The 24,223-nt window shown below is 42.5% G+C and overlaps 1 protein-coding gene across 5 annotated transcripts in view; it reads right to left on the reverse strand.

Moving 5' to 3' along the window:
* OSBPL6 (oxysterol binding protein like 6) overlaps positions 1-24,223 on the reverse strand; it is a 208,390-nt gene that overhangs the window by 144,420 nt on the left and 39,747 nt on the right. For 2 of the 5 annotated variants that reach the window (XM_072811119.1, XM_072811110.1), the window contains exon 1: positions 7,490-7,732. The exons of 1 other annotated variant lie outside the window; for it this stretch is intronic. The gene's annotated coding sequence lies outside the window, so the exon portion shown is untranslated. Of the gene's footprint in view, positions 1-6,795; positions 6,815-7,489; positions 7,736-24,223 lie in introns of those variants that run through there. 2 more of the 5 variants (XM_072811122.1, XM_072811109.1) reach the window with 2 other exon arrangements.

Here is a 24,223-nt window from a genome sequence, read left to right on the forward strand (position 1 = left end):
AAAAAAATAAAGAGGAATCTTCATTCATTTAAAATGAAACCAGAAGCAGGAGCAAGAGTTGGTCAGGTGAAGAATGCAGATGAGGAGCATTTCCGGCAGAAGGAAGAGCAGGTGCAGGCACCGTGAGGAAGAGAAAGTGTGTCCTAGTCAAGGGAGGTGAGAGTGAGGCCGGAAAGAGAAGTGGTGGCCTTCTAAGTCAAAGCAGGGGTTTTGTTCCTTCTAAGTACAATGGGAACCTGTGAACAGGGCAGTGAAGGATTAGATCTGAATATTTAAAAGACCACCCTGTGCGTAAGAACTAGTCCTAAAGGGCAGGAACGGAAGCAGGGTCAGGAGTTGTTGAGGAAGGATGCCCCAGGGGCCTGGTTTGGGGGTGGGGTGGGGGCTTGAAGGTGCACAGTAGGTGTGCAGAAGAGGGCATGATTCAAGATATATCTGGAAAATAGGATCAACAGGAGATCTTGATAAATGAGGGAGAAAGAGGTACCAAGGATGGTCTCCCAAATTTTTTGGCATGAGCTCCCGGGTAGATAGCTCACCACCATTTATTAAGACAAGAAATATCCTGGGAAGACACTCTAGGGTGAAACATTAAGAATTCCATTTTGCAAACCACACAGCTTATCTGTAAAGAGCACAGGAAGGGATCCCTGGATGGCTCAGTGGTTTAGCGTCTGCCTTCGGCCCAGGGCGTGGTCCTGGAGTTCCAGGATCGAGTCCCACATCAGGCTCCCTGCATGGAGCCCGCTTCTCCCTCTGCCTATTTCTCTGCCTGTCTCTCTCTCTCTGTGTGTGTGTGTCTGTCTGTCTGTCACTCATGAATAAATAAATAAAATCTTTAAAAAAATTTTTTAAAAAAAGCACAGGAAGATTTACTAGCTTCTAGGTAACCTTCTATGGTCTGTTTTCATCATCTGTAAAATGGGAATTATGGTAAATCTACGTGGTTATTGTGATGACAGAAAGGGCATATGCATTTAAAACATTTGGCATGATTCCTGGCACACAGTAATCCCTCCCCGCCCCCCCCAAAAAAGCTGCTTTGATTATTTTTTTACACTTGAAGTTTGAAATGTCTACCGGTGACCTCAGGCAAGATGTCCAGTAGGCAGTTAGATAACTCGGCTCTGCAGCTCAGAACTCTCTCCTGCTGGGAGAGTGGGACAGATGATAAACGTTCTGTGCTGCTACAAGATTATGAATCAAACACCTTGTTACAGATTTTATAATAGCAGCTGGAGATTTACTTGTAGATTGACTGAAAGGTCAGTGTCTGGGTATCAACGGCATATAGACAGCACTCAAAGTTATAGAAAACAGAATAATTTGATGTAAAGGTGAACTCTAGGGAGAAAAACTGAGATGTGAAGGAATGAGCCTGTAGGGAGCTACTTAAACACAAAACAAAGATGAAAAGTTGAAGGAAAGTAAAATAGAAACTAAAAAGTAAAAATAGAAAGTAAAAAGGGTCTGCCCATTTTATTCTATTTCCCCAAGCAGAAAAATGACAATCTTAAAAAGAGAGTCAGTTGCCCCTTACATATCGAAGTGTATACAAAGATATATATTTGTAAAATACTCCCTGTAATGCCATAATACCAAAAAGGACCTTAAGCAACCTAAATCAATAACAGCAGACATTAATTAGGGAAAGTATGGCACATCTATGTAAAGGAATAAATTTAGAGCAATAAACATCACGCCATAGATGATTTATTGGAAAAATGTTCACATTTTAGTGGTATATCAAAAAAAATAGGTTACAAACTGTCGTGTATAATACACAATAGGAAAAAAACCCCAAAAAACAAAAAACACCAGCAGAGCAAACAATACCAGAAAATCAATAATAGCTGATTCTAGATAATAAGATTTCAGCTGATATTTTTTTCCTTGTATTTTTTTTTTTTCAAAAAAATCATCAAGAGTAGATGTTAATTGTATAGACAGAAAATGAAATGAAGCAGAGAACTCCATCTCTCCCTCTAAAACACCTGACACTCCTAGGCCTCAAATCCCCAAACCAAATGCTCAAGGCAAATACTAAGAAGACTGAAGACTGGATACAAATGTCTCCATCATCACCTTCTCAGTAAAAGGAACCTGATGCTGTCGTAGGTGTGGAGTATATTTACTGATCCTTCCAGAATGATAGAGCCATCCTCCACCAGTGGCTGTGCTTTTCTAACCTTAAAACGACCAATTTTTTAAAAAATTTTATTTATTTATTCATGAGAGACATAGGGACTGAGAGAGAGGCAGAGACCAGGCAGAGGGAGAAGCAGGCTCCATGCAGGAAGCCTGACATGGGACTCAACCCCGGGTCCCCAGGATCACGCCCTGGGCCGAAGGCGGCGCTAAACCGCTGAGCCACCCGAGCTGCCCAAAAAGACCAATGTTAATGTCACAAGTCGGATTACGTTCTTTCTTGATCTTCAACAACGTGCATCATGAGACAATCACAGAAAAAATTCCATTTTGTCCTAAAAGGATAAACTTTCAGTCTGTATATATTCACATACCATCACACCCACAACCAAACCTGAAATTTCTTTTTTTTTTTAAAGGGAAGAATCCCTTTTAAAACCTATCTGTCTATCTATCTATCTATCTATCTATCTATCTATCTATCTATCTATCTATCAGTCTAGGGGTGGGGGAGGAGCAAAGGTATAGGAACAAGCAGACTCCACGCTGAGCACGAGGCCTGACGTGGGGCTTGATCTCACAGCGCTGAGATTTCCACCTGAGCCAAAATCAAGAGTTGGACACAGAACCAATTGTGCCACCCAGGCGCCCCCAAACCTAAAATTCATATTGTCCTGCTGCTAAACCATAAGTAAACTTCCTAAGAGCAAGTCAAACTTTCTCTGATTTAAGCAAAAGAAGAAATTCTCTTCCTATCCTGGTTCCTGGTATCTGTGCCATCTTGGCCAAGTTCCTTAGCTTTTCTGAGTCTTGGTTTGCTCATCTAAAAGTGGGGGGGTGGGGGGGGGATAAAAAAATAAATAAAAAATAAAAAATAAAAGTGGGGGGAATGTACCTTTCCCGTGGGAGCTTTCCAGTTTGGAGGACCATGCGTCTGCATGGACGTAAGCTCTCTGTACATCCTTCCCAGAAGACTACACAATCAACAAAGTGACAAATATCGTCGCAAGGCCCACGCCATTTGTCACAATTAGGGACACGCAACACCGCAAACTTCAGATTACCCGTCAGTGTCAGAAGAGACACCAATCTCCAGAAGAGCTGCTTCGGCCGCTGCACCCCAGTGAGGGCGCAGAGGGGCAGCGGTGCGAGAACAGGGGCACAGGGCACGGCCGTGGGGCCCAGACACATCACACAGGGCCCGACACCTGCACGGGAAGCAGGCCCCGCAGGAGCCCTGCTCCTGGGCCAGGAGGGAGGGACAGGGTGGTGCTCCGGCAGAGGAGGAAGAGGGAGAACGTGGGGGTCCTGCAACCCAGCAGACCCTCAGCACCCACCACCAGCCTCGCACGTTAGGGAGATGGCTCCTCTGACAGAAATGAGAGGTCCCGGGCCACGAAGGGCCCCGCTGAGGTGATGAGGAGGAGCAACCTACCACAGCCCCTCCGAGGGGCGGCCGCCAACTCTCCCCACCAGGATCCTGAAGCAGAAGGAAACTGGGACGACACCCCAAGCTGACTTAGGTGTCCTCCCACGGGCATGTGGAGAACTGGAAAACCAAAAACCACCTAGGATCAGAAATACAAACATTAACACCAGAAATGGGTGGGGACAAGAAAAGGAGACACGGAACGAGAGGTGATGGACTTTGTCAAAGGAAAGGCAGGAAAAGACAAAAGGACTTTTTTGTCCAAACTGAAAAGTTCTTCGGGGGCGCGAGAGAAAACAGACGTGAGCTGAAATTTACTAAGGAACGTGGAAGAAGGATCTAAACAGGACGAGAGCAGGACACAGTCAAGGACGGGGCCTGCACGCCGAAGGCGAGGGGCTGGGGACACGGCAAGCCGACCGCGGGCGTGTGGAACCGGGCCTTGGCCTGCGGGGGGGACGGTCGGGGAGCCGGGGACCCCGAGGAAGGAGGGTGATGGAATCCGACCCAGCAGCCGGAGGGGACCCGAAGGCGACGGGAGGGCGGCCGGCAGGGAGGCGGGCTGGCAGGCCGCCACTCGGAAGGTCTCCCGATGACCCCCCATTAACACGACACCAGGGCTTCTATGTTGGGAAACTGAGGGACGACTCCTTAGTAGACGGAGAGATGGAAAGAACCTCTGCTCCACGTTGGTCGGGCCCCGACAGAGAGCCTGGGGCCCCTGGGTGGCCTCGGGGGGCGGGGGGCTGCTGGACACGCGGAGGGCCCCGGGTGAGGAGGGCACCGTGCCCGGCCCCGGGCTGCAGGACGCAAGGGCCTGGCGTGGGGGAAGGCCCCGGGGGGTGAGGACGGCGACACAGGCGGCCACAGGCGGGGTGCCCGGGAGCCACCAGAGGGGACAGCCTGGACATGGCATCCGGGACGGGGACGAAAGGGAGCGCGGGCTGAGAGATGGCTCGTCAGGCCCCTCGTGACCCGGTGACCCGTGGAGAAGCGGGGGACGGAAGGGGGATGGAGGGGTCGGCAGCGCAGAGCTGCCAGCGGGGGCCAGAAGCCTGTGGCCCGGACGGAAGGGGCCACCTCCGCTGGACCCCGGCCCCCCCGGAGTAGCCCCGGTCCCCCCGCGAGGCCCCCAGCGCGCAGCAGCCCCGGCCCCAAACCCCTGCAGCCCCCTCTTGCTCCCTCTCGCACATGCACCTGCGCCCCCCGCCCCCGGGCTGGGCCCCGCTGCCCTGGACAGGTGCCCAGCACCCGGCCTCTCGCACCGGGGCCACTGCCCGGCGAGACCGTGACCTCAGCCCGGGAGCTGCGACCCCAGCGAACGGCGACACCGCCCAACTGCACCCGCTTCGCCTCGGCGCCCCCGGGTCAGCAGAAGCGCAGTTATGGAGAGGCTGCCACATGTTACAGTAGGGATTTCTTCTTCTTCTTCTTTTTTTTTTAATTAAGAAGAAAACAGGGGATCCCTGGGTGGCGCAGAGGTTTGGCGCCTGCCTGTGGCCCAGGGCGCGATCCTGGAGACCCGGGATCGAATCCCACGTCGGGCTCCCGGTGCATGGAGCCTGCTTCTCCCTCTGCCTGTGTCTCTGCCTCTCTCTCTCTCTCTCTCTGGGACTATCATAAATAAATAAAAATTTTAAAAAATTAAAAAAAAAAAAAAAAAGAAGAAGAAGAAAACACTAAGGCATCATGTCCCGGTGCACCTAGCCGGCACACCTGGAAAAGGCACCTACAGAAAGTCAAGCGGGCCTCCCAGCGGCGCGGACTCCCCCGAAGCCCACTGGCCGCGGGACACAGGCCTGAGTTCCTCCGAACCATCTAGGAAGAAGCGGGGCCTTCAAATCCGTCATGTCGCTTCTTCCTTGCATCCCCTGTTACCTCCGAAACGGAGCATCCTCTGGAAAAATACCTCTTAATATGGTGCTACCGCCTTACCCACCATTCAATCAAGATCTTTTTATGACAGAGATACTATTGCATCTGGAACTTAGCACTCTGGGGGCGGGCAAAAATAATGCACGGAGAGAAAACACCTTTTTCTTCACTACCAAAAAGCAAATGGTTTTCTGCTGTTCTACACAGTACAGTAGGGCTCATACATTTTAAACAACCTAGATAAGTTCTTTTTTTTTTTTCCATCTGAGGCATGTCTCAGTAGTGATTTAAAATTAAATTGTTAACCAAATGTCAGGAACCATGAAATAAGCATAAGCAGTAGTCTCCCTGTGAATAGCAAACACCAGGATATTCGGAATCACGTGAAAGTCTAACAGCATACAGTAGTAGCACCATCTATTGAAAGCCTTCAATTCGGGAAAGCTATCTACTACCTTTACCACCCACGGGGAAAATGTTAGGACTGTCATATTGTTATTATTCTCTTATTATAAAAAGATATTTTTCCATTCATGCAATACACCAAGCACCTATTATGTGTCAGACATAGTCCTAGGAGGTGTGAATGTGGTGTTAAGCCAAACAGACCTCCCCTTGCTCTCATGGACCTATAGAGAGACCTGAAGAAAGAAGAAAAAAAGAAGGAAGAAGAAGAAGAAGAAGAGCTAAGCATGTGATTATAAATTTTAAATGCTAGAAGGGATAAAGACATACTACTATGAGAAAAAAGTAGGAGAGGGACCTAACCTAACTTGAAAGCAGGAGAAGCCTTCTCAGAGAAACTAGCATTTAAGTTAACGCTGAGACCAAAGAAGAGGGGACACTCCAGAGAGAGGGAACAGCATGTGCAAAGGGTCTGAGGCAAGAAAGAGCTGGACATACCAAGGACCTGAAAAAAACTGGCAGCATCTGAGTGTAGAGTGTGAAGGAGAGGAAGGCATGAAACGTAGTGGGAGCTGTAGGCTGGCGCCAAATAGTTTGGAGTCAAGTAAAAGATTTGGATTTTGTTTTATTTTTTAAGATGGGAGTGGAAGAGGATGAATTTGCAATAAATTCTGGAGATGGATGGACAGGACTGTTCACTATGGGTAAGGAGTACAGGAGGGAATGAGGCATCAAAGGCTATCCCAGGTTTCTGGCTGCAGCAACTGAATAGGGGAGCACAGCAGAAAGCACCCCCAGATGGAAAGTCAAGTAAGCGGTGGGATTCAACGACACAGAAATGCGATGCATGTGCCATTTCACTCTTAACAATCTAGATTAGCAGCTCGACTGGGTAAAGGATGTCCTGCCTTCTTTGGCATGCGCCCCCTCTCACTCACCTCTGGATACATCCATTCCCACGCCACGGAGCAGACCAATGAGCGGAAGACAGATCATCCCTAAGACCTGTGAACGGTGCATTCACTCTCCATCACAGCAATTTACATTCTGAGAAAGCAGAGAAGTCTTTGGAATAAACCAGGTACAGAGCACTGCAGATTTTATAGACTTTTATATGTGCTTTCGATTTTATATATCTTATAAAGTACACACTTAAATGAATGTTTTAATAAAATATATGAAATATACACGAAGATAATTTTAACAATATTATATATATAATATTATATAAATTTTATATAAGAAAATAAAAGTTGGAGCGCCTGGGGGGCTCAGCTGGTTAAGTGTCTGCCTTCTGCTCACGTCATGATCTCAGGGTCTTGGGGTTGAGCCCCACAGGGGGCTCCCTGCTCAGGGGGGAGCCTGCTTCTCCCTCTCCTTCTGCCTCTCCCCCAACTTGTGCTCTTTCTCATGTGCTATCTCAAATAATTAAATAACATATTTAAAAAAAACACAACTACATTTTTTAAAGCTTTCTTGTGGTTCATGTATTATGCACATTTTTTCATAGCTATTGTAAACAAAAAAACCCTTTATCGTTTTTTATTAATATTTAAGATAAGACTCAAATGATGAAGTAAACTCATCTACTATTTCTTTGATAAAAACTTAAGGCATCAATAACCTACTCACATTTTGGCCAACTGGTGGTATTCTGAAAAGTCCTACGAGACGGTATGAAATCACTTATTAATTATATCAACCACTGACTCACGGTTTCGGGTTGGAAGGGACTCCTAACCCATATCTGATCCCTGGGTTGATTTCTGTTTTTTAACCAAATTGCTGTGATCCAAAATTCTTTGTGCATTCCAAATCTCCACTGATTTCATAAGAGCAAAAACTGCAGAAGCAGGCTCACCACGCTTGACTTGGGGCAGGGCGACATTTAACACGGGCGAGCCGGCCAAAGAGAAAGATGACGTCATCCGCATCTGCTGATTCACGCAGAAAGGGGGGGATTAGGAGGAGCAGACAGTGAAGCCAAGAGCGACGTGGGAATTGTGATTACATTTTACTGGAAAGTAGGCTGCTGAGCTAGACTGCTCAAAAAGGTTACTGGTAGCCAATGAAGAAAGAAGGAGAAGGCAGCTATTTTGTGAAATGAGATTAAAAGAATCTAACAACAACAACAAAAAAGAATCTAATAGAATTGGTTAAGCAGGCAAGTAAAAGGCAGAGTTTTAGCCATGAAAGACTGAGACTGAGTATCCCCTTTTCTTTCTCTTAGTGCACATTTCCCATATCTACCCTGCTTTCAGAAGACAAACTTTAAAATCATCTGAAATCCACTTTTGTCCAAGCAATCATGCTAACACCTTCTTAAAGGTCACAAAATAAAACTTTTTAAACAGCTAATGCACAATATGTGGCAACAGAATTTCTAGAGTAAAATGAGGATCTGTGTTTAACTGCCTGAAATATAAACTTCTACACTGAATAACCACCCATGCTGAATGCCATTGGGACATTTAAGGCATCGAAGAAAAATGAATTAAGGATATACTCACAAGCCATGCCCATTTTCATAGAGCTAAATGCCTAATGTGAAGAAAAAAAGTTTTTTTAACCCATTGCTGCCATATCATTAATTCCGTAATTGTTTCTTCAGTACCTACTATGCTCTACGTGTGAGACAATGAACAAAGTAATCAATTATTTTCTTTTAAGGTTTTATTTATTTATTCATGAGAGACCCAGAGGGAGAGGCAGAGACACAGGCAGAGGGAGAAGCAGGCTCCATGCAGGGAGCCCGATGCAGAACTCGATCCCAGGACCCCGGGATGACGCCCTGGGCCGAAGGCAGATGCTCAACCACTGAGCCACCCAGGTGCCCCAAGGTAATCAATTACTGAACCAAAATGAAGACACTGAGAAGTACGAATGGGCCCATGGGGATAATCACTAATGACAATGGTATAGAAATAATAATAATTAACACTGACTTTGAATAAGTAATTATTATGTGACTGGTTCTCCGCTAAGCACTTTTTTTAAATTATTATTTTTAATTGTGGTTAAAGACACATAACATACATTTGCCATATAAATCATTTTTTTAAGATTTATTTATTTATTTTAGAGATAGAAAGCACGTGAGGGGAGAGGGGAGAGTGAGAGACAGGAGCAGACTCCCCACCGAAAACAGAGTCCAATGTGGGGCTCAATCTCACAACTCTGATATCATGACCTGAGCTGAAATCAAGAGTCAGATGCTTAACTGACTGAGTGACCCAGGCACCTTGCCATCTAAATCTTTTTTTTTTAACATTTTATTTATTTATTTATTCATGAGAGACACAGAGAGAGGGGCAGAGACAGAGGCAGAGAGAGAAGCAGGCTCCCTGCGGTGAGCCCAATGCGAGGACTCAATTGCAGGACTCCAGGATCACGCCCTGGGCCAAAGGCAGGTGCTAAACTGCTGAGCCACCCAGGAGTCCCCATCTAAATCATTTTTAACTGTATGGTACAGTGGCATTCAGTACATTGACATTGTTAGACAACCACTACCACCATCCACTTCCAGACTCTTTTCATGTTGAAAAACTGAAACTCTGTACCTACAAAGCAATAAGTCCCCATTGCCTTCTCTCCTGAACCCCTAACAACCACCATTCTACTTAAGAATTATGATTTCACAAGTATAGCCAATAATATACTTCTTCTATATGAATCCACATATTTGTGGGGTATCTTTTCAACTAAGACAACATTAAAATCAAGAATCAAAAGAAACTCTACCTAGGTTTCTGTATGACAAAGTATTAAAACTGGATTTTAAAAAGGGAAGTATATTAAGTTATTAATATTTTAAAGAACATAAAGGGTTTACTGTAAAATTTTACATATTAATTTCATCTTCCCTATCCTTTGCAAAATTTCTATTTCATGTTTTAAAACTTAACACTATTGTACATGTATAAAATTTATTAATAAATATCCTACTTTGGATATAACAGGCACAAAAACCTTTTTAGCGATGTGGTGTACAACCAAAACGTTTGAGGAACCACTGAAATAAAGGTCTGTGGTCCTGTTGGAAGGAGGGAAGGTGAGAAGTTTGTTTTCAAACATGTGGAAATATACTGAGTTAATGTGTCAAGTAGAAGATCAGGTTGAGACATCCAAAAGGCAAAAGGACACATAAGCCTAGAGTGCAGCTGAGAAATGGAATCTATATTTAGAAGTCATCTGCATAGCAGTGACCAGAAGAGACAGGAGAAGGGATGAGAACCATGAAAAAGACGACAGCAGAGACCTACACAGAGGGGAGTCCCTATATTTAGAAAGTCTAGGAGAAAGGAGATCTAAAGGAGACAGGGAACTAGGAGGAAAGCCAAAAGAATACATAAGATGGATACCATTAAATGAGGCCACAGTGTCAAAAGTTGCAGAAAATTAAGGAACTGAGAAAAGGCCAGTCACTGGATTTGGCCGCCAGGAGGTCATTTCAGTCCTCTGAGAGCACTTTCGGTAATGGGTAGTGTCAGAAGCCTGATTCAGATCTGATTGAATGGTGAGGAAGCAAAGATAAGAAGTGAGTGGTCCACAGGGAAACTTGGTGATAATGGGAATGAAAAGAAAAGCAGAAAAGCGATGGATGGAATGGCTTGGTTGCAAGAATTTTGCCCCTATAGAGATATTTGGCAACATGTGGGAACCCCCCAGACTGCTCCTGGCATCTGGTGAGCAATGGCCAGAGTTGCTGCTAAATAACTTGCAACACACAGGACTGCCCCCTATAACAAAGAATTATCCAGCATAAAACATTGATGGTGCTCAAAATATCAATAGTCAGTCACTGAGAAATCCTGCTCTAAAAGATCAGAGAGGGTCTCAGCACATTTTCATATGGTAAGAAAATATCAAATTTAAGTCACAAAAAAGAGAAAGGATGTAATGACAAAGCAGGGTCTCACAAGAGTGGGAAGGTATATGACTAAGGGCAGAAGCAGGTGGATGAGCCCTGGAAAAGAGAAGACCTTTTCCGTTTGAAACAGGGAATGGGAGCAGAGACCACAGTAAATACAGAGAACTGGAGATCAAAAAGATGAAAGTTGAAGGAACTGATATCGGATGGCCTTGAAGTATCTCCTTAGAAAAGCAGCAAAAATTCTACAGTGATATGGGGATGGAAGTAGGGTCTTCAGAGGGGAAGTCACTTGGAAAAGCCCCTACGTGGGTGAAGCAGTTAGAGGGACATGAAAGATTTACCAAGCATCTATAAGGGTTTGGCAGGAGAAAAAGAAAATCCATCAATTTCCTGAACATTTATGCAAAAAAAGTCATTTATCCTTGGAGCAAAAGATAAAAGAATAAATAGCATTAGGGTTTACTCAAGGTCAATACTGGCCAGATAACTCAGAGGAGGCCAAAACATAATAAAAATCACACTCCTGCTAGATTGGCCTACTTGAGGTCCAAACTAAGGCAATGAAACCTAAACCAGATGAACTGACAAGACAGAAGGGACGCTGGGGACCAGAGCAGAGGCAAATACCAGGTTGGGTGGTAGGAAGAATGAGAGGGAAAGGAGTGATAGGAAGTCAAGGTCAAGAGGGTCTCCAATCTTGCAGGATAAATTGTTTCAGCTTATGATGAGGTCCAAGACCAAGGCCTGCCTACAAACGGCTAGACTACTTCTGACATCCAAGGGGGTTGGGGAGGACTCAAGCTTCCTGGACTGCACCATTCTTAACATATTCCTACCAGCATGTTCTGGTGACCACTTACTTAACAGTATGTCTCTGTTCAGGCACACCAACCACACTGTCATTAGATCCCCCTGTATTAATCCACGGCACCTGCTGGCGATGTGACCATCTGAAGTTAGTGGAGACTGAGTCACCAGAGCTAGCTGGCCCACATGGAAATCAAATCTCTCTGTCATCAACTCTCCTTGAGAGCTGCACATATAAGAAGACACTATCATGATACAGTAGCCCAGGTTGCTCCTTATTACAGGATGGACACCACAGCCTAAAGCTGTCACTACTCTCTACTCCGGTAATAAGTGAATCCAATTTTACAACCAAGACAAAATCAGCTTTCATTTCTTGCCGGTAAACCCTAATTGACTGTACTTGCTGAAGACACAAAGACCGGTAAGCGTTATTTTCGTAGACTGATCATTTTCTTCCAAGATCCACATAAAAGAAACACGGTTTCACTTCACCATCATTTTAGCTGCTACCTTTTAGCACAAGGCCTGTTACAGCGTGCCCTATCATCTTAAAGGGATAATTTAACTTTTAAGGGACTGCAGCAATCAGAAACATGGATTAAATAGAGCAAATGACTCCAGAGAACACACAACATGAGAATTTAACTTATAATAAAAAAATTAAAAAACAAATAAATGAGACTTTAACCTATAAAAGATAAATTTTTTTATAAAACTACTTTAAACAAATGATATAAAATTGAGACATTCTAAATTGATGTTTTAATAAAGGTTCCAATTACATTCCAAAATCAAATAAAATATCCAGACATGCTATTGTCATTTTTCAGAGGGCTGTTAAAGACACCCAGGGAAGAGTTCTCCATGCTGATTAAAACAAAACAAAACAAAACAAAACAAAACTTAAAATTGTAAAAAGAGCAACCAAATATCTGAATATTAGGTTGTTCAATCACAGAAATCTTGATATTCACCAAATGCTGTGAATTATTCTCCAAATAGAGATTATATCAAATTATCTGCTCTAATGAAAGGAATAGGAGATACAAGTAAGACCAAATAACAAAAGAAACAACCCCAAGATTATTTATATAACTAGATCCCTCCTCCCCAAATATTATATAACTAGGTAATTTCAAGCATCAGGACCAATGTCTGGCCTTTTTGACAATCTATAAAAAATAATTAGGATGGCTCTTATTCTATTACATCCTATTCACAGGGGTCCTGGAAAGTAACATCTAACCAATAATCCATTGATTAAAGGCTTTCTATGTACAGCAGCAGAGAGCATCCAGCAGGGCACCTAATTGAGAGCCCATCAGAGGGTTGTGTGGAAGTTATCACACATATTTGATAATACGAGTGGTAGGAATGAACGCGATCAGTTATAGACAAGGTAGAGAAAGAGGGAAAAAAGATTCAAGGTCAAATTCTCTGAATAAGCAGTTCTCAGATCTCAGAGTTTCTTAAATTAATAGACCATCATACCCCACCCCCAAGAGTGTGATTCAGAATGTTTGCGGTGGGGCCCAAGCAAATAGGCTTTGTAACAAGCACTTCAGATGATGCCAAAGCAGGTGCTGTGTGGACCTGCTTTTGAAAAACACAACCCTAGGGTGCGCCTGGGTGGCTCAGTGGTTGAGCTGAGGCTCAGGTTGTGATCCCAGGTCCTGGGATGGAGTTTCACATCAGGCTCCTCACAGGGGACCTGCTTCTCCCTCGGCCTGTGTCTCTGCCTCTCTCTGTGCATCTCTTATTAATAAAATTAAATAAATAAATAAATAAATAAATAAATAAATAAATAAATCTTTTTAAAAAAACAGAAAGAAAAACACAACCCTAGACCACAAAAAAAGAAAAAATTGATAAATTGGACTTGATAAAAAATTAAAACTTGTGCTCTACAAAAGATCCCATGAATAGGATAAAAAGACAAGTTACAAACCGAAAGAAAATATTTACATATCTGAAGAAACTCTATGGATGGTACCAGGGTCAATTTCCTGTTTCTGCTCTGTGCCACGGCTACAGAAGATGTTACCTTTGAGGGAAACTGAGTGAAAGGTACACAAGACCTCCTGTACATTTTTGGGCAACTTTCTATGAATTATAATTATCTCAAATCAAAAAAACTTAAAAAAAAAAAGCTATCTGTTTAGCTATCTAGCACTTTAGTAGCAAGCTAGTGGATTATACTACAGCCCCAAATACTACTGGATAGAGCTGAAGTCCAGGAAAGTTGACACTTCATAACTTGTGAATTCTCAACAATGTTAATCTGAATTGGACAGGTATTCTCTCCTGCTCCATAATAATTCAGATGTAAGTGCAAAGGTTGAGGCTGTTGTTGTTGTCGTCATCATTATTACTCTCCAAAGCAGTGTTAGGTACCACAGAAACTGAGTAAGTGACATAACTTCAGATATATAATTACCATTAAGAACTGTTAGCAAAATATTTGCATTTTCTCCTTTTAATCTAATACTGAGTGAATATCATTTTTTAAGACTATAAGATTAGTATTATTCAAAAGCTAAATAAAGTAAGTTTAGAGAAAAGGAGAAAAACTAGCCCTGGAGAACTATTATTGTTTAAATATATAAACTGTACCGGCAAGAGTATTTTCAGTGTCTCTAGAGCTGCACCTACTACTGTGAATAATAATACTAATTAATTGCTGGTACTTATAAGGTACTTCTATGTGTTAGATACTATGCTAAGCTCATCATAAGTGGATCATCTTACCTAACACTCCCAACAACCCATGAAGTAGGTTATCGTTATGAACGATGGGAAAATAAGGAGATTAAATGGCTCATCTGTGACCAGGTGTCTTAAGATGCCAAAGCTCCTGCTACAACCACTGAACATCCAACCCATCACTGCTCCCACATACATCATCACCACCTTACTTATATCCAGAGGGCAGAGGGCTCCCCCAGGACAGCTCTAAAAGTGTGAGAAAAATTAAGGGCTTGGGGTTCTTTGATGAGGTTTTTCAATCTGACACTAAGCATTTTAAGGACCAACTGGAGTAAGTTATAATAGTCACCATAATTCCAATTATTCTGGATGAATTAACACTGAAGAAAGAGGGATGCCTGTGTGGTTCAGTGGTTGAGTGTTTGCCTTCAGCTCAAGTTGTGATCTTGGGGTCCTGGGATCGAGTCCTGCATCGGGCTCCCTGCATGGAGCCTGCTTCTCTCTCTGCCTGTGTCTCTGCCTCTCTCTGTGTGTCTCTCATGAATAAATAAATAAAATCTTTTAAAAAAAAATTGAAAACAGAACTGCCGGAAATGAAGGTGTCCTGCTTACAGCCCATTGAGAAGCCTTAACCAATTCAGAGAAGTAGCCATGATAAAATAAGGCAAGCAACAATGGAAATGGCCACAAGTGTCAAGGGAGCAAGGCCACTTCACAGGAATTAGAAATTCATCAACAGAAGTAGCTGTTAATCTAATTCCCAGTTTCACTTTTTTTAAAAAAAGATTTTATTTATTTATTTATGAGAGACAGAGAGAGAGAGAGAGAGAGAGGCAGAGACACAGGCAGAGGGAGAAGCAGGCTCCATGCAGGTAGCCTGATTCGGGACTTGACCCCGGGTCTCCAGGATCCCGCCCTGGGCTGAAGGCAGGCGGCGCTAAACTGCTGAGCCACCGGGGCTGCCCCCCAATTTCACTTTTACCACGTATTTCATTTCTGAAGGCAATTCAAGGATTCCTTTGGAGTGTTTTCTCATTTTTTTTGGTTTTGTTTTTACAGGAGAGGTCCTGATTTCAAATCTATCCAAAGACTGAAGCAGCAGCTCTTCCTATTTCTAGACTCATAATATCAAACATGTTTCTTGGATCAGCTGCTTCTAAAGTGCTTCAAGAGCTATAAAGAGTGTAAAATAATTTTCAGTTCCCAATATTAAGAAAATGAATACATTCCAGGCACGATACCATAGACTGTTTCTATTCAGGCCATTAGGAAATCTCTTTATATAATTATTTGTTAGCCACTGTCAGCTCCAATTATAAATCATATGCTAGTTTTTTGTTTTGTTTTATTTTGTTTTTTTTCTAAATCACATTTGCTGAGTCACTGTCAACTGTTTCCTAGTGCGAGAAGTAAGTTAAACAAGAATACTTGAGAAAAAAAAAAACAAAAAAAACAAGAATACTCGAGGCTCGGGACAGGATCTCCCTCCACCGTATAGCACAGAAAGGCCCCGAGCAAGGGTATCGCTGGGACTACTTTGGGAAGGCGAATTGGGAGCTGTTGGTCCCGAACAAAGTAGTGGGCAGAAGGGAAGCTTGGTGTTCTGGGAAGAAGGAGCACCACTCGGGTGATTTCGAGACAACAGAAACAAGAGCAAAATGTAACACATTTAAACCCTGACAGTAAAAGGCTAAGCAACTTAGTCCATGAGTATTACCTCTTCAGAGTGGAACTGAAACGATCATATACCTGTCCTTTGAATAATCTCGCCTAGGGGTAAATTCTGCTGTGCCCACGATGGACCACACACAACCTCTGCTTCAACGAAGGATGGTCAGGGGCTGATCTTACAGGCTCAAATTCTCTCTGGCACCTTCCAGATTTACATAGTTCATAGCACCTTTAAGACTTCCTTCGGTGCATCTGCATTTGGTCTGTTTGCCGTTTCCAAGAAACCCAATATACCAATGAAGATTGGATAATGTGTAATAATAAAACCAAGGCTAAGCTCTAGGTCACCAAATAAATCAAACAGTACCTACGCGTTGTGGTGAGGTTGGGCTCCAGGATCCATTCCCCACTTTTTTTTTTAAAGATTTTATTTATTTATTCATGAGACACACACAGAGGGGGGTGCGGGGACAGAGACACAGGCAGAGGGAGAAGCAGGCTCCATTCAAGGAACCCACTGTGGGACTCGATCCCGGGACTCCAGGATCACACCCTGGGCTGAAGGCGGCGCTAAACCTGAGCCACGGGCTGCCTCCCACTTTTCCCTTTCAGAAACAGAACTCCCTCCACAAGCTTTAGCTGGCACATGATCGGCCAGCTAGTCTACAATTCCCAGCCTCCCTTGCAGCCAGGTGGTAGTGGCTGTTTGGCTCTACCCAAAGGGATCTGAGAAGGAGGTATGTAATTCTGGGTCACCAACTTTAAAAAAGGAAATTGCTTGCCCACTCTATCCCTCCTCCCCAGTCCCAAACCTGCCTACAGGTCGGATGCAGAAGCGGTTCTAGGTGGCCAGCTTCTACTCTGCAGAGGAGGACAATACTATGATGGTAGTACATGATGGAGCCTAGGCCTCTGAATGGCCTCTCTACCAGCGGTTCTCAAACTTCAGTGTGCATCGGAATTTTTTGGTTTGGCCAGCCTTCACGGTTTCTGATTCACAATCTGCATTTCTAGCAAGTTCCCAGGTGATGTTAACACTGCTGATCTGGTGCAAGAGACTAGGGAGCCTGTCTTGACAACTAATGAACTGGACGTGCTCTTTCACTAAGATGGACACTAGCCACATGTGGTTACTGAGCACTTGAAAGGTAGCTAGTGAGACAAAGGGGCTGAATTTTTAATATGATGTAATTTTAATTAACTTAAATACTAATACTTGATTTAGTTAATGAAAAACTTAAGTATGTTTAGAACATCTTGGGTATGTGAAATGACTTTGTTCAATTGTAAATTCTGTGACATCTAAATACAGATCAAGTATTTCTGATGAAAATTTAGTGTCCAAGCTGAGATGTGCTGTAAGTATAAAATACCCTGAGCTTTGAAGACTTAGTAAGGTAAAAAGAATAGAGCACATTTCATTAGTAATTTTTCTACTGAGTGCATGCTGAGTACATTTTGACTGTATTGCGTCAAATAGGATATGTCATTAAAACAAACTCCAGGGGATCCCTGGGTGGCGCAGCAGTTTGGCGCCTGCCTTTGGCCCAGGGCGCGATCCTGGAGACCCGGGATTGAATCCCACGTCGGGCTCCCGGTGCATGGAGCCTGCTTCTCCCTCTACCTGTGTCTCTGCCTCTCTCTCTCTCTCTGTGTGTGTGACTATCATAAATAAATAAAAAAATTTTTAAAAATAAAAATAAAATAAAACAAACTCCACTTGTTTCTTTTTTCCTATTTTAACATGGCTACTGGGAAATTTAATGTGACACACGTGGTTCACATATTTTTACTGAACGGCTATGATCTAAACTATTATGCGAATGAGACAGAGAAAGCGGGAAAGAGATCATCTATCTTGTTTGGGCAGTTGGTTTTACTTGTGTCTCTTTGTGATAGCTTCTTAGCCTAAACCCTGATGATCCTATGTATAATTTCCAAATTCCTGGTGGTAAATGTACTATGCTACTGTTCCCTTTCCATTTATCCTAATCCTCCTTTCTGGTTTTATTCAACCTCAATTGCACAGAGCTAGATTACTCACCCTCTTGAGAGGAGACACATTCACATCTCTGGGCCACATGAGCTGCCTTCACTCACTCATTCTTCATTTCTAAGCTCTAGTTAAGATGACCACAAATCCATCACCTGCTGCAAAAATTAGACTTTACCATAACTTATCTATCCAAATGGCCCTCCCAGTCTCATCCTCCTGGTTCCTACTACCTGAGGTAGCAACCACCCTGAATCCTGTACTCAACATTCTATTGCTTTCCTTTCTATGTATTATCTCATCTATATGTATTCCTAAAACCTGGAGTAATTATTTTCGTTGTTTTTAAATTTATAGAAAAGGAAACTGTAGGTAGTATTAAAAAATTTTTTCATTTTATATTGGTAAGACTCATCTATGACTCATTATACTTTATTTTGATTGTGGTATGCGTCCCATTGAGTGCATATCCTATAGTTTATTCATCCACTCTCTTACCCACAGATATTTCGGGTTTTCCCAGGTTTTTGATGTTGTATACAGTGCTGCCATAAATACTTCTGCACATATTTCCTGGTGCATATGTGCAAGAATCTCTTTCATATATATACTTAGGAGTAAAATGTTGGAAATACGGTCATGAGATAATGCCAATACTATTTTCTAAGGTACGTGCACCAATCTACTAGCAGGTGTGAGATCCTCTGGATCTCCATCTGTCCTAACATTTGACATTAACATTAATAGATCTTTCAAATTTTCCAACTGAATGGGTATAAAATGACATTTCATTGGGGCTCTCAGTTGTATTTCAAATCACAAATGATGTTGAACATTTTATACATATTTTCTGGCCATATGTACTTTCTTATCTGTATCTATAAAATACCCATGCACACCCTTTCCCATTTTTCTAGTGGCTTGTTCATGCTTTTCTTCTTGATTGGTAGGACTTCCTTGTACATTCTCAAAAATGATCAGTTCATGGCCAATCTTGTTTCATCTATACCCCAATTTCCCCCCCTTCCACAAATTATACTGAAGCAAATCTCAGGCATCATACAATTTCAATAAGCTTCATTAAATGAACAAAATTCTTAATTTTGATATAGTCCAACTTGTCAATCATTCATATTAAATGTTCAGGGAGAGGTATTGTATCTTAAGAAATCTTCTCTGAAGACCGAAAGTATAAAAACACTTAGGAAATCCTTCCCTAACCCCAAGTCTTAAGGTTTTCTTCCTGACATTTAAGACTTTGACCTTCTGGAGTTGATTTTTTTTTCTTTCTGTATATAGTATAAAAGTGCAAGGTGAAGCAGCAAGTGCTAACATACAAGCTGTAGCAAGTTATCCAGAAGATCCAGCTAAGATAATTAACGAAAGTGGCTATGCTAAACAAGAGATTTTCAGTGTAGACAAAACAGCCTTATATTGGATGAAGATGTCATCTAGAACTTTCATAGGTGAAGAGAAGTCAATGCCTACTTTCAAAGCTTCAAAGGACAAGCTGACTTTCTAGTTAAGGGCTAATGCAGCTGGTGATTTTATTAGAAGCCAATGCCCATTGACCATTCTGAAATTCTAGGGCCCTTAAGAATTATGTAACATCTACTCTCCCTGTGCTTTGTAAGTGGAACAAAAAAGCATAGATGACAGCACATCTGTTTATGACACAGTTTACTGAATATTTTAAGCCCACTGCTGAGAACTACTGTTTAGAAAAAAAAGATTCCTTGAGAAATATTACTGCTTACTGACATCACATCTGGTCATCCAAGAGCTCTGATGGAGATATACAATGAAATTAATGTTGTCTTCACGCCTGCTAACAAAACATCCATTCTGCAGTCCATGGATCATGGAGTCATTTCAACTTTCAAGTCTTATTATCTAAGAAATATGTGTCATAAAGCTACAGCTGCCATAGATAGTGATTCCTTTGATGGATCTGGGCAAAGTAAATTGAAACCTTCTAGGAAGGATTCACCAATCTCGATGCCATTCAAAACATTTGTGATTGATGGGAAGAGGTCAAAATATCAACATCAACAAGAGTTTGAAAGAAGTTGACTGCAGTCCTCATGATGATTTTGAGCAGTTCAAGCCTTCAATGAATGAAGTAACCTCAATGTGGTAGAAATACCAAGAGAATTAGAAGTGGAGCCTGAAGATGTAACTGAACTGTACAATCTCATGATAAAACATGAATGGATGAGGAGCTGCTACTTCTGTACGAACAAAGAAAGTAGTTTCTTGAGATGTAATCTACTCCTGGTGAAGATGCTCTGAAGACTGTTGAAATGACAACAAAGAATTTAGATAGAATATTACATGCTTTCAAGCAGCAATGCATGCTACAGAGAAATTATTCATGAAAAGAAGAGTCAGTCGATACAGCAAACTTGTCTTATTTTAAGAAATTGCCACAGCCACTCCAACCTTCAGCAACCAACATCCTGATCAGTCAGTCAGCAGCCATCAGCATCGAGGCAAGATCTTCCCCCAGCAAAAAGATTAGGACTCACTGAAAGCTCAGAATATGGTTAGCATTTTAGCAATAAAGTATTTGTTAATTAAGGTATGTACACTGTCCAATTAATAGACTAGTATACAGAGTAAACATAACTTTCATATGCAGAGGGAAACAAAAAATTTCATCTGACTCCCTTTATCATGATATATGCTCACATTTCCGAGGTATGCCTATATACTACAGAAGTCAAAATTATCCTGAAAGGCTAGGAAACAGTCATTCCATCACCTACTCAAGACATAAGCTCCTGCTCAATGGTAGGCACTAGGCTAGATGCTGGAGAAAGGAAGTTTGTAACTGAGGTCCAGGGAGGGAGACATACATATAAAGAAATAACAGCAATTGTACAACATGCACTAGACTCGGTGGAGCACAAGGGAGTGATGAGCTGGGAAAATCATGAGACTGACTGGTGTCTTGGTTCTGTTACCCAGCAGAACCTTCTTCTATAAATAACTTCTCTTCCAAATGTTTATGCTTTCAAAGGGCAAGGAGATCCTTAGAGAACAGAAGATTTACACACTGGTTGGTTATTCTCCACTTGCCCCTCCCCACTCCACATCCACGACCCACCCTTCTCTGCCCTTCTCTTGCCTCCAGGAACTGGAGCCTCTATAAAATGCATTATCCAGAATCCCTTACTCTAGCTCTCCGATGGAGCTGCCTAACAGAAGACACCAGCGAAAGACTAGAGAGGAGAGAGGAGAGTTGACATATTTGTCAACTCCTCTCCCAGGCTCCCGTCTCCCCGCCTGCCCCAGTCCTGCCTGTAGCTGGATCTATGCTTACAGTTCCAGGGGCAGTTCTCACTGGGGCCCAGGAATGCGGCTTCCTCCCTCATTCCTTCTGGCCTGGAGACAGAGTCAGCTCCTACCTCGGCTACCTGTGGAGTGCTTTGCCATCACCTGGGGTCTCCCTGAGTCCTCCCTTCAACTCTTTAAACATTCCTTCAATTAAATGCTCCTCAGGTAAACTCAGACATGCCATCCCTTGCCGGCCAGAACTCTAACTGAAACCACAGTTTTCTGCGACTATGAAATCCAATTTCTAAAAAATATCTGAACAAGGCTCACGTTTTCAAAGAGTCTGAAATCTGGACAACGTCATCAATGTCCAACATTTATCAAATAACTACCTTGGATAGCTCTGATCATGCGCTAGGTATGCCAGTTTTGACTAATGTTTGCATCTCTCCTGGACTTGGTTTGAGATCTTCAAAAAAGGGAATCTTTTTTTTCTTTAAAGATTTTATTTATTTATTTATGAGAAACACAGAGAGAGAGGCAGAGACACAGGCAGAGAAGAAGCAGGCTCCCTGCAGGGAGCCCGATGTGGGACTTGATCCCAGGACCCGGGGATCATGACCTGAGCCAAAGGCAGATGCTCAACCACTGAGCCACCCAGGCGACCCAAAAAAAGGGAGTCTTAAGAGCAGTTGTAGGTATTTTAGGAGTGAGTCAGACTTTTTTTTTTTTTAAATGTAATGGGATGAATTAAGCACCTGACTGAGGGTTCTGAGAACAGAGAATGGTCAGTTCATTGATGTTCCCAGAAAAGCTTTCATCCCAGGGCTATACAACGCCTTTCTGCTCAAATCTGCATTCTAATCATTCAAGCAGCCAAAACACTGCCACCTGTCATAATAACCATCTTGGCATACTATAGATTTGTTTTGTTTAAGAGAAAAACCAAACTGACTTTAACTACACTAGTTTCAAATCTGCAACAGCTCTGATTCATGGAATTAACAAGTAAAAGTGTGTCCTATGATTCTGAGTGGCGTCATTCTGATTCCAGAAAAATCACTCATGATTTACTCAGGCTACAATGACGAATACAAGATAAAAACAATGTTTGTTCCTTAGACCGAGGTAAGCCAAACACATTAGATGAGTCTGTTTCAGCGAAAAATATTGTTCTTGTGTATGCTTTTTAGAAGTCTTCACCATTCTTTTTTCCCTCACCAGATATTCACTTACTGGCCATGGGATGTTTTGTTTTGTTTTGTTTTGTTTGGCATTCATCTTGAGTGCCTGTGCTACAGTATTGTTGTTGTTTTTATGCTGGTATTTATTTTTTGATTTCTATTTATTTCAATGTGACCTTCTTCTCCTTGCCACTCTTCTACCCCTGTTCTTGCGTTCTTTTTTCTTTTTTTTTAGATTTTATTTACTCATGAGACACACACACACAGAGGCTGAGACACAGAGGGAGGAGCAGGATCCCTGCAGAGAGCCCCATGCGGGACTCAATCCCAAGACCCCGGGATCATGACCTGAGCTGAAGGCAGACGCTCAACCACTGAGCCAGGCAGGCATCCCACCCTTGTTCTCTTGATGCACTTTTCTTTCATTCTCTCCCTTCCCTGGTTGTCAGATCATGGCATAACCTCATCTCCCCACAACATTAGCAAAGTGCCCTAAAATTGACAAATGCACTTCCGCTGCTAAAGACAGAGTTCCTCCCTTCGGATGAGGCATTCCCACTGGGACTTGGGTTATCCTTTGGGCATTTGATTAGAAGCAAGTGAGGTTGCCCAGGCAACTGCTCCAAACTGTCCTAGGATCCCTGGCAAGCATGGTTTACGCAGCCTGATGTGAAGGTCACACTAGCCAACCCTGCGACAGTTAAAGTCTCTATGCAATCAACCAAGGGCTCAGGGAACATCCATCAAGATGAGCTCAATAACATTTGCATAATCATAAAATTGTCAGACTCTCAAAGCCATAAGGACCCATGTGAACAATCTATTTCAAAGAGCCAAAGATATTAGCTTTGAAAAGGAATAACAATAGATAAGTGTGGTAAAATCATTAAAAAGAATATATCAAAAACCAACCAGATGGAATCCAATCACTTAGCTGGTAAAAATACTTAAGCTACTCAGTTTTCTCAAATGATTTAAAAACAGTTCTACTCCGAGGCAAGGCAATAAACTGAAAGGCCTGGAAAAAAATCACTCCATACCTTTACTCCTTATAATTTCCTTAGATCAGAAGTGTTTAAGATATTATTCTCAAATAGTGAGACACCCGCATCAGGCTCCCCCTGGGGAGCCTGCTTCTCCCTCTGCCTATGTCTCAGCCTCTGTGTGTGTGTCTCATTAATTAAAAAAAAAAAAAAAAGAGGGATCCCTGGGTGGCGCAGCAGTTTGGCGCCTGCCTTTGGCCCAGGGCGCGATCCTGGAGACCCGGGATCGAATCCCACGTCGGGCTCCCGGTGCATGGAGCCTGCTTCTCCCTCTGCCTGTGTCTCTGCCTCTCTCTTTCCCTCTATGTGACTATCATAAATAAATAAAAAATTAAAAAAAAAAAAAAGAAAAAAAAGAAAAGAAAAAAAAAGCAAGACTCAATATTGAAAAACATGCCCATACCCACTAAGTTAATGTCACATTTGACTAAATCTTAATCAAAATTCCAATCCACTGGGCAAAATACCTATAGTGCAGAGAAGAAATCCATGTCCCTAAAACACAAAGTGCTCTCACAAAACAACAGGCCAAAACAGGAACATTTCTAAAGAAAAATGGGAAAAGAGCACAAAGGAGCTACAAAATTCAAATGGCTAATGCATTATAGAGAAATGCTCAGCCTGAAAAAAACAAGGATGCAATTTAAAAGAAACCACTTTTTAACATAACAAATTGATGAAGAATCAGAATAAACTTTGGGGATAAGTAACATAGTGACAAGTCTCACAAGCTTTCAACATCTGTTCCACATTGATCTAATAAATTCTAGTACATTAAGATTTATTTTATTTGTTTGTTTATTTTAC

This window comes from Canis lupus, chromosome 34, assembly GCF_048164855.1.
Source record: "Canis lupus baileyi chromosome 34, mCanLup2.hap1, whole genome shotgun sequence".
NCBI classification, from domain to species: Eukaryota; Metazoa; Chordata; class Mammalia; order Carnivora; family Canidae; genus Canis; species Canis lupus.